At 41.4% G+C, this 9,729-nt stretch overlaps 1 pseudogene; it reads left to right on the top strand.

The window, feature by feature from the left end:
• Positions 1-9,224: 9,224 nt before the first annotated feature.
• Positions 9,225-9,293, top strand: LOC134361450 (U4 spliceosomal RNA; annotated as a pseudogene).
• Positions 9,294-9,729: the final 436 nt, after the last annotated feature.

The following is a 9,729-nucleotide window of genomic DNA, read 5'->3' as shown; positions in this document are numbered from 1 at the left end:
GTTCTAGAGCTAAAACTAAAACCCAGAAGTCTGGTTCCAGAATCCAAGCTTCCAAATGGCCCATCCTATCTGCTGCCAGGCCTTTCCATAGGCTATTCCCATTGCCTGAATGCTCTGGTTTTGACCAGGTTAGTCCTCCTTTTCTGTGCTCTCATGGCCCCATATACTTTTCCTTCATGACATATACCATAGTTTGTAAGGATTTGATTATTTTCTCTCTCCTCCCTAGATTGTGGGCACATAAATGTGGGGATACTGTGAAGTCTTTGCTCACTGAGGCCAGGACTTCTAGCTGTCTCTCCAAGCCCACACTCCTCTCTTTTCAGAGGGATAGAGTTATGGCCATGCACATGGTTGCCTAACTACCTACATTTCCCAGCCTCTCTTACGCTTATGTGTGGCCATATGATTAAATTTCTGCATACAGAATGTGGGCACAGATGACATATGTCATTTCTGCTTCTTCCTGTTGTCGCCAGCTGGGATCAACTGTGGTCCCATGTCCACCACACAGAGTCTGGATAACAAAGCCTCAGGGGATAGCAGTAGGTAAGGGAAGAAACTCAGATCCCCAAAAGGTCAAATGGAGTAGAGCAACCCACTAACCTGAAAACTTAGCTCAAATTATCACATGAGAAAGAAATTCGCTTCAATCTTCTTTAAACCACTGGATTATCTTGGTTCTCTTTGTTATAGCAGCTAACCTCACCTAAATTTACCACTGCATTTCTGGAGCCTAACATTGTATCTGGCACAGAGCAGGGGTTCAACATATTTTTGTTGAGTAACCAAATGAAAAACTGCATAAATAAATAAATGTCATCTCCATTAGTGTGAGCACAGAACTCCTTATAAACTGGGACTGAATCTTCTACTTGTTTTATTCCATATCAAGTCCAGCATTGAACATATAGTAGGTGGCCAAAGACTGAATAAAGAAATGATGAAAAGAGAAATATTGGGCATGTTCACATTAGTACATCTTTTTACATCTTGCCATCTACAGAAATACGTCTCAAATGGTTATGCATTCTTTATATAAGAATGTGTATTCTTATATAAAGATCAATTCAACCTGGAGTTTCCACATAAGGTTCATTTATGGAAGTTAGTTATCAGATTAACATAATGGGGAAGAGAGTTTCAAGATGGCGGCGGCTGCGGCGGCTGGCGCGGAGTAGCTGAGGTGGAAAAGGAGGCCACTGGGCCTCAGGCAGCCGGGAAACTTGTGGACCTTCCTCTGGCCATCTCTTAAGGGAGGACTGCTGCTGCTGGCCGGTCGTGGGGGCTCAACGCCACTTTGCCCCTGGCAGGAGAGGCTGCCTCATTTACAGGCAACAGCTTTGAAGTGTGGAGCAGGAAAAGAACTGATTCTTAGCTGCAAAAGCGAGTCTTGAAACAGGGAACACGGCGCCAGGGCTGCTGTGGATGCAGCCAGGATCCCAGAGGTTGGGGCCGCACTGAAGGCGGCCAGCTGCCCTATTCAGGATTCGAGGTTTCAGGCCGGCATTAAAGAAGATTCCTGGGAGCGCCCGAGCGGCGCCGCGACTGAACAGCCCAAGGCGGCAGCACCGAGAACACGGAAGGCAACAAACCAGAGACAGAGCGAGCGCCCGACCTGGCACAGCACTGTGAGTGATCCCTGGCACAGCTCTATTCGGGGGGTGGATGCCCACGCGGCTCCCGCCTGCACCACCAGGCCACTCACTGCCCCGGGGCTGCCTACATTTTCCCAGGTGCGGGGAGCTCCGCCCTGCTGGGCCATCACTGAGCCCATTTGCTTGGCCTGGCGTGGGGCTTTCCGGACCCTGCGGGCCGGCCTCCTCTCCCACTCCCTCCGCGGTTCTCTGGCGGGGCTGGGGGTGTGGGGCGTCCCGACCAGTGTTGGGAGGGCTAGGAAGTACGGGCGGGCCGACTGTCTGTCACTCCACCACACCCTGGACTCCGGCCCCGGTAAACTTCCTGTTACTGGGAGGCAGATACCATCTCTGCGACCACCAGTTTGGAAAAAAGCCTAACGAATTTCTGGTTGGGAATAGTGTGGTAGGAGAGTTCCCAGGTCCGCTTGAACCTGCCGGAGAGCAGGCTGCAGGCGGACACTAGACTCGGTTTATACCGGGGGGATACAAAGGTGAACAAGACCCGAGAAAGATCTACACAGTGCTACAAAGGCACCCAGAGAGACCGGTCGTCTGTGCCTAGCAGAAACCTGGTAGACTTCCTGGGCGAGGCGGTGCCGAGCAGGGTCTTGAAGGCCCAGCTGATAGACGAGGGGTGCAGAAGACACGCCCCAGCCCAGCACAGTGTGCACAGAGGGGGGAGACGTGCGGCCAGGGAGGCGGAGACTCGACAGAAACCACACACCCGGTGGGGTCGCCACTGCACGATCTAACAGCCTGGGCCAGAGCACACGGAACGGGGAGAAGTCCTGTACAGAAAGTGAAAGCTCAACAGAGATCACACACCCTGTGGTACGTGATCCACCAGCCCAACAGAGTACAAGCTGACCAGAAAGGTGGATCCCCGGAGAAGCCCAAGACCCGAGGCAACCACACACACAAGACACTAGAGGCCAACTGAGCAGTCACGGCGGGAGCCATACCAAATTGGCAACCACAGCAACATCCTAGTTAGTCATTAGTCTCAAACCGGTGGACTGTGAAACCCCCTGCCACAATGAATAAACACCAAAAAAAAGACACCAGAAATACAAAAAATCAAGAAAGTACACCACCAAAAGTTAATAAATCTCATACTCTAGATCCTATAGAACAAGAAGCCCTTGAAATAACTGACAAGGAATTTTGAGTGATAAGTCTAAGGAAACTGAATGAGATACAAGAAAACTCAGCTAGACATCATGATGAAATGAGGAAAAGTATACAGGATCTGAAAGAGGAAATATACAAGGAAATCAATGTCCTGAAAATAAATGTAGCAGAACTTGCTGAACTGAAGAAGTTATTCAGCGAAATAAAAAACACAACAGAGAGTTTAACCAGCAGGCTTGTTGAAGTTGAAGAGAGAACCTCTGAACTTGAAGATGGGCTGTTTGAAAGAACACAAGCAGACAAAAAGAAAGAAAAAAGAATCAAGGACATGGAAGAAAATCTGAGAGAGATATCAGACAACCTCAAGCGCTCAAATATCCGAGTCATGGGTATTCCAGAAGGGGAGGAAAATGGAGATTCCATTGAAAACATATTCAACAAAATAGTGGCAGAAAACTTCCCAGGTATAGGAAAAATCACAGATCTTCAGATCCAGGAAGCTCAACGATCTCCAAACGTATTCAACCCAAAAAGGCCTTCTCCAAGACATGTCATAGTCAAATTGGCAAAACTCAGAGACAAAGAGAGAATCTTAAAAGCTGCAAGAGAGAAGCATCAAATCACCTATAAGGGAGCCCCAATCAGGTTAACATCAGACTTTTCATCACAAACCCTAAAAGCTAGAAAGGAATGGGATGATATTTTCAAAATACTAAAAGACAAAGATTGCCAGCCAAGAATACTCTACCCTGCAAGGCTATCCTTCCGAAATGAGGGGCAAATAGTATATTTCTCAGACAAACAAAAACTGCGGGAGTTCACTACCACAAGACCACCCTTACAAGAAATCCTCAAGGGAGTACTGGGTTTGGTTCCTGAAAAATAACTACCACTGCCATAAAAACCTAAGAAAAATCTAAACCCACTAGTACAATAAAAATGGCATTCATGAAGAGAAAACAAGCTAACAAAAACACTATCTACAACCTAAGGAACCAACAAACAAAGAAACCAAACAGTAAATCAGAAAGCAAGGAACAAAAGACACCTAAGACAACCAAACAACCAATAAAATGCTAGGAATAAATCAACACCTTTCAATAACAACTCTTAATGTTAAAGGCTTAAATTCCCCAATTAAAAGACACAGACTGGCTGACTGGATCAAAAAGCAGGACCCAACTATATGCTGCCTACAAGAGACCCACCTCACCCATAAAGATTCACACAGACTAAGAGTGAAAGGATGGAAAAAGATTTACCATGCAAACAGAAAAGAAAAACGAGCTGGAGTGGCTATTCTTATATCTGACAAAATAGACTTTAAACTAAAAACCATAAAAAGAGACAATGAGGGACACTACTTAATGATAAAAGGACTGATCCATCAAGAAGACATAACAATCATAAATATGTACGCACCCAATGTTGGAGCAGCCAGATTTATAAAACAAACTCTATTAGACCTAAAGAAGGAAATAGACACTAATACCATAATAGCAGGGGACCTGAACACTCCACTGTCAATATTAGACAGATCATCTAGGCAAAGAATCAGTAGAGAAACACAAGATCTAAACAAGACTCTAGACCAATTGGAATTGGCAGATATCTACAGAAAATTCCACCCAACAACCTCAGAATATTCATTCTTCTCATCAGCACATCAACACATGGATCATTCTCCAGGATAGATCACATATTAGGTCACAAATCAAGTCTCAATAAATTCAAAAAAATTGGAATTATCCCATGTATCTTCTCAGACCACAATGGATTAAAACTAGAAATTAATAACAAACAAAACTCTGGAAACTATACAAACACATGGAAATTAAACAGCATTCTACTTAATGACATATGGGTCCAAGAAGAAATCAAGCAGGAAATCAAAAAATTTCTTGAAACTAATGAAAACAATGATACATCATACCAAAACCTGTGGGATACTGCAAAAGCAGTATTGAGGGGAAAATTTATTGCATTAAATGCTCACTTCAGAAGAATGGAAAGATGGCAAGTGAACAACCTAACACTTCACCTTAAAGAACTAGAAAAACAAGAACAATCCAATCCTAAAGTTAGCAGAAGGAAAGAAATCATTAAGATCAGAGCAGAACTGAATGAAATTGAAAACCAAAAAACAATTCAAAAGATCAACGAATCAAAAAGTTGGTTTTTTGAAAAGATAAATAAAATTGACAAACCATTAGCATGGCTAACAAAAAAAAGAAGAGAGAAGACTCAAATAACAAAAATTAGAAATGAAAAAGGCGATATTACAACTGATTCATCTGAAATACAAGGAATCATTCGAGACTACTATAAACAACTATATGCCAACAAATTTGAAAATCTGGAGGAAATGGATAAATTTCTGGACACACACAAGCTCCCAAAACTGAACCGTGAAGATGTAGAAAATTTGAACAGACCAATAACAATAAAGGAGATTGAAGCTGTTATCAGAAGGCTCCCAACAAAGAAAAGCCCAGGACCAGATGGATTCACAGCAGAATTTTACCAAACATTCAAACAGGAATTGACACCGATTCTTTACAAACTATTCCAAAAGATGGAAACGGACGCAAATCTCCCAAACTCATTCTATGAAGCAAACATCATCCTGATACCAAAACCAGGTAAAGATATAACCAAAAAAGAAAACTACAGGCCGATATCCTTGATGAATATAGATGCAAAAATCCTCACTAAAATACTAGCAAACAGAATACAGCAACACATACGTAAAATTATTCATCATGATCAAGTGGGATTCATCCCAGGGATGCAAGGTTGGTTCAACATACGCAAATCAATAAATGTGATACACCATATTAATAAACTCAAACACAAGGACCATATGATCATCTCTACAGATGCTGAAAAAGCATTTGATAAAGTACAGCACTCATTCATGACAAAGACCCTCTATAAGTTAGGTATAGAAGGAAAGTATCTCAACATAATTAAAGCCATATATGACAAACCCACTGCCAATATCATCCTGAATGGGGAAAAGCTGAAAGCTTTTCCTTTAAGAACAGGCACTAGACAAGGATGCCCACTCTCACCACTCCTATTCAACATAGTGTTGGAAGTACTAGCCAGAGCAATCAGAGAAGAGAAGGAAATAAAGGGCATCCAGATTGGAAAAGATGAAGTCAAACTGTCCCTGTTTGCAGATGACATGATCCTATATATTGAACAGCCTAAAACCTCTACAAAAAAACTGTTGGAATTGATAAATGATTTCAGCACAGTAGCAGGATACAAAATCAACACACCAAAATCAGTAGCATTTCTTTTCTCCAATAGTGAACATGCAGAAGGAGAAATCAAGAAAGCCTGCCCATTTACAATAGCCACCAAAAAAATAAAATACTTAGGAATTGAGTTAACCAAGGATGTGAAAAATCTCTATAATGAGAACTACAAACCACTGCTGAGAGAAATTAGAGAGGATACAAGAAGATGGAAAGATATTCCATGCTCTTGGATTGGAAGAATCAACATAGTGAAAATGTCCATACTACCCAAAGTGATATACAAATTCAATGCAATCCCCATCAAAATTCCAAAGACATTTTTCTCAGAAATGGAAAAAACTATTCAGACATTTATATGGAACAATAAAAGACCACGAATAGCCAAAGCAATGCTCAGCAAAAAAAATAAAGCTGGAGGCATAACACTACCTGACTTTAAGCTATACTACAAAGCTATAATAACCAAAACAGTATGGTACTGGCATAAAAACAGACACACTGACCAATGGAATAGAATAGAGAATCCAGAAATCAACCCACACACTTACTGCCATCTGATCTTTGACAAAGGCACCAAGCCTATTCACTGGGGAAGGGACTGCCTCTTCAGCAAGTGGTGCTGGGATAACTGGATATCGATATGCAGGAGAATGAAACTAGATCCATACCTCTCACCGTATACTAAAATCAGCTCAAAATGGATTAAGGATTTAAATATACACCCTGAGACAATAAAACTTCTTAAAGAAAACATAGGGGAAACACTTCAGGAAATAGGACTGGGCACAGACTTCATGAATACGACCCCAAAAGCACGGGCAACCAAAGGAAAAATAAACAAATGGGATTATATCAAACTAAAAAGCTTCTGCACAGCAAAAGAAACAATTAAAAGAGTTAAAAGACAACCAACAGAGTGGGAGAAAATATTTGCAAAATATACATCTGACAAAGGATTAATATCCAGAATATATAAGGAACTCAAACAACTTTACAAGAAGAAAACAAGCAACCCAATTAAAAAATGGGCAAAAGAGCTAAGTAGGCATTTCTCTAAGGAAGATATACAAATGGCCAACAGACATATGAAAAAATGCTCAACATCACTCAGCATCCGGGAAATGCAAATCAAAACCACATTGAGATACCATCTAACCCCAGTTAGGATGGCTAAAATCCAAAAGACTATGAACGATAAATGCTGGCGAGGCTGCGGAGAAAAAGGAACTCTCATACATTGTTGGTGGGACTGCAAAATGGTGCAGCCTCTATGGAAAATGGTATGGAGGTTCCTTAAACAATTGCAAATAGATCTACCATACGACCCAGCCATCCCACTGTTGGGAATATACCCAGAGGAATGGAAATCATCAAGTCGAAGGTATACCTGTTCCCCAATGTTCATCACAGCACTCTTTACAATAGCCAAGAGTTGGAACCAGCCCAAATGCCCATCATCAGATGAGTGGATACGGAAAATGTGGTACATCTACACAATGGAATACTACTCAGCTATAAAAACGAATGAAATACTGCCATTTGCAACAACATGGATGGACCTTGAGAGAATTATATTAAGTGAAACAAGTCAGGCACAGAAAGAGAAATACTACATGTTCTCACTTATTGGAGGGAGCTAAAAATTAATATATAAATTCACACACACACACACACACACAAACCGGGGGGTGGGGGGAAGAAGATATAACAACCACAATTATTTGAAGTTGATACAACAAACAAACAGAAAGGACATTGTTGGGGGGGAAGGGGGGGAGGGAGAAGGGAGGGAGGTTTTGGTGATGGGGAGCATTAATCAGCTACAATGTATATCGACAAAATAAAATTAAAAAATAAATAAATAAATAATAAATAAATAAATAAATAAAATAACGGGGAAAAGAAAGCAATATATGGAGTTTAATGGACTTGGAGTTAGGGGACCTGGATTCTAGTTTAGTTCTAGTTCTGGTCATTTCTGTGATCTTGGACAAATCACATAAGTTCTCCAGGCATCAGTTTGCACATCTCTTAGATGAAAGGGATAAAAACTTTCTTCTTGAAGGTTCTTTCCAGTTCTAAAACTTCATGATCTAAATACTACACTTTTTTTCCGGTAAAGTCTGGATTTACTTTCCTGAGAGTTCCAATTCCTTTTAAAGACTACTCTGCGGCTCATGGGAATGATTATTTTCATTTTTTTTTATCATGTAATGAAGACTTACTGTGGGTCAGACACTGTGCTAAGTAAATTAAGTGCATCTAATGCTCACTCTATAAGCAAGCATTATCATCCCATTTAAAAGGTGAAAAAACTAAGGCTCATAAAGGTTATGTATTTCTCTAACGTCTCATAACTAGTAACTGCTAGATGTAGGTACCAAATCTGAGTCAGATTATTTACTCACTTATTCATTCATTCCTTCACTCAACAGCTGTGTATTGATCAAGCCACTGTTTGAAGTGATAGAATTACAGCAGTGAACAAGACAGAGAGGACCCTTCCCTATAAAGCTTAAATCTTAACTGGGAGTGAGGCAGATAATAAACAGTTAAACAATGATACATAAGAAAATTTCAGATAGTTGTAAGTTATATGAAAAAAATCAATATGGGATATGAGAGGACTGGATTAGAAATGAGTTTTAGTAAGATAATACAGAGTTCAGTTTTAGGAGCATTGAGATACCTCTTTGATATCTGAGGGAATATTCTCTTATTGCTACAACTTGTAATAAATATTGCCACGTATTCAGTGCTTACCATGTTCTTGGCACTGGTGTACATTCCTTAAGTATATCAACTTACTTAATCTTCAGAAGAACCCTATGAGGCATTATCCCCATTTTACAGATGAAGAAATAGTTTTCAAAAGTTTCCTGAATAGATAAAGTGAATAGATGGCAGAGTAAGGATTCACACCCAGACTCTCTGGCTATAGGGTCCTCACGCTTACCTCTATGCTATGCTGCCTCTGTCTGGCAAGAGAGCTGTTAGATGACAGCATGACAAGTCCATGGACAAAGCCAGGGTAGGAGTCATCAGCATACATATGGCACTAAGGGCATTGGACAGGACCCAATGGCCAAGAGATAGACAGAAAGGCAAAGAGAGCCAGGCCTGAGTTCTAGGTGCACTAGGATTTTGAAGTCATGTGGACGAAGAGAAATTAGCAAAGGAGGTAAGCTTTGCGCAGTGGCAGTATCGTAGCCAATGAGGTTTATCCGAGGCGCGATTATTGCTAATAGCAAAGGAGGTAAGAAGGAACAGCCCCCTGGGAGGTGGCAGGGGAGGGGTGGAACTGGGAGAAAGTGCAGTTAACAGAAGCTAAGAAAAGAAAGACATGCTTCAAACAGGGAGAGTGGTCTTTTGTGTAGATTATCACTGAAAGGTCAAATCGGATAAGAACAGGGAGATGACAATGGAGAGGGAGATGACAAGGGAGATGACGTGGGCAACCTCAGTGTAAGGGGACAGAAACCTAACAGGTCCAGGAGAGAATGTGAGGTGAACAAGTGGGGAGTATGTGTAAATGAAACCTTTAGAGAGCCTGTGTGAAGGAGATCATAGGAATGAAATACGGTGAAAAGAGGAGTCAGTCTGGTCAAGGGAGGGATATACATTCCTATGTACATACCCATATACCTACCTACCTACATACATGCATATATATGGGATATACGTTATCG

This window comes from Cynocephalus volans, chromosome 12 (assembly GCF_027409185.1).
Source record: "Cynocephalus volans isolate mCynVol1 chromosome 12, mCynVol1.pri, whole genome shotgun sequence".
NCBI lineage: Eukaryota > Metazoa > Chordata > Mammalia > Dermoptera > Cynocephalidae > Cynocephalus > Cynocephalus volans.
Note: the sequence above shows the minus strand (reverse complement) of the source record. Positions and strands in the feature narration are given on the sequence as shown.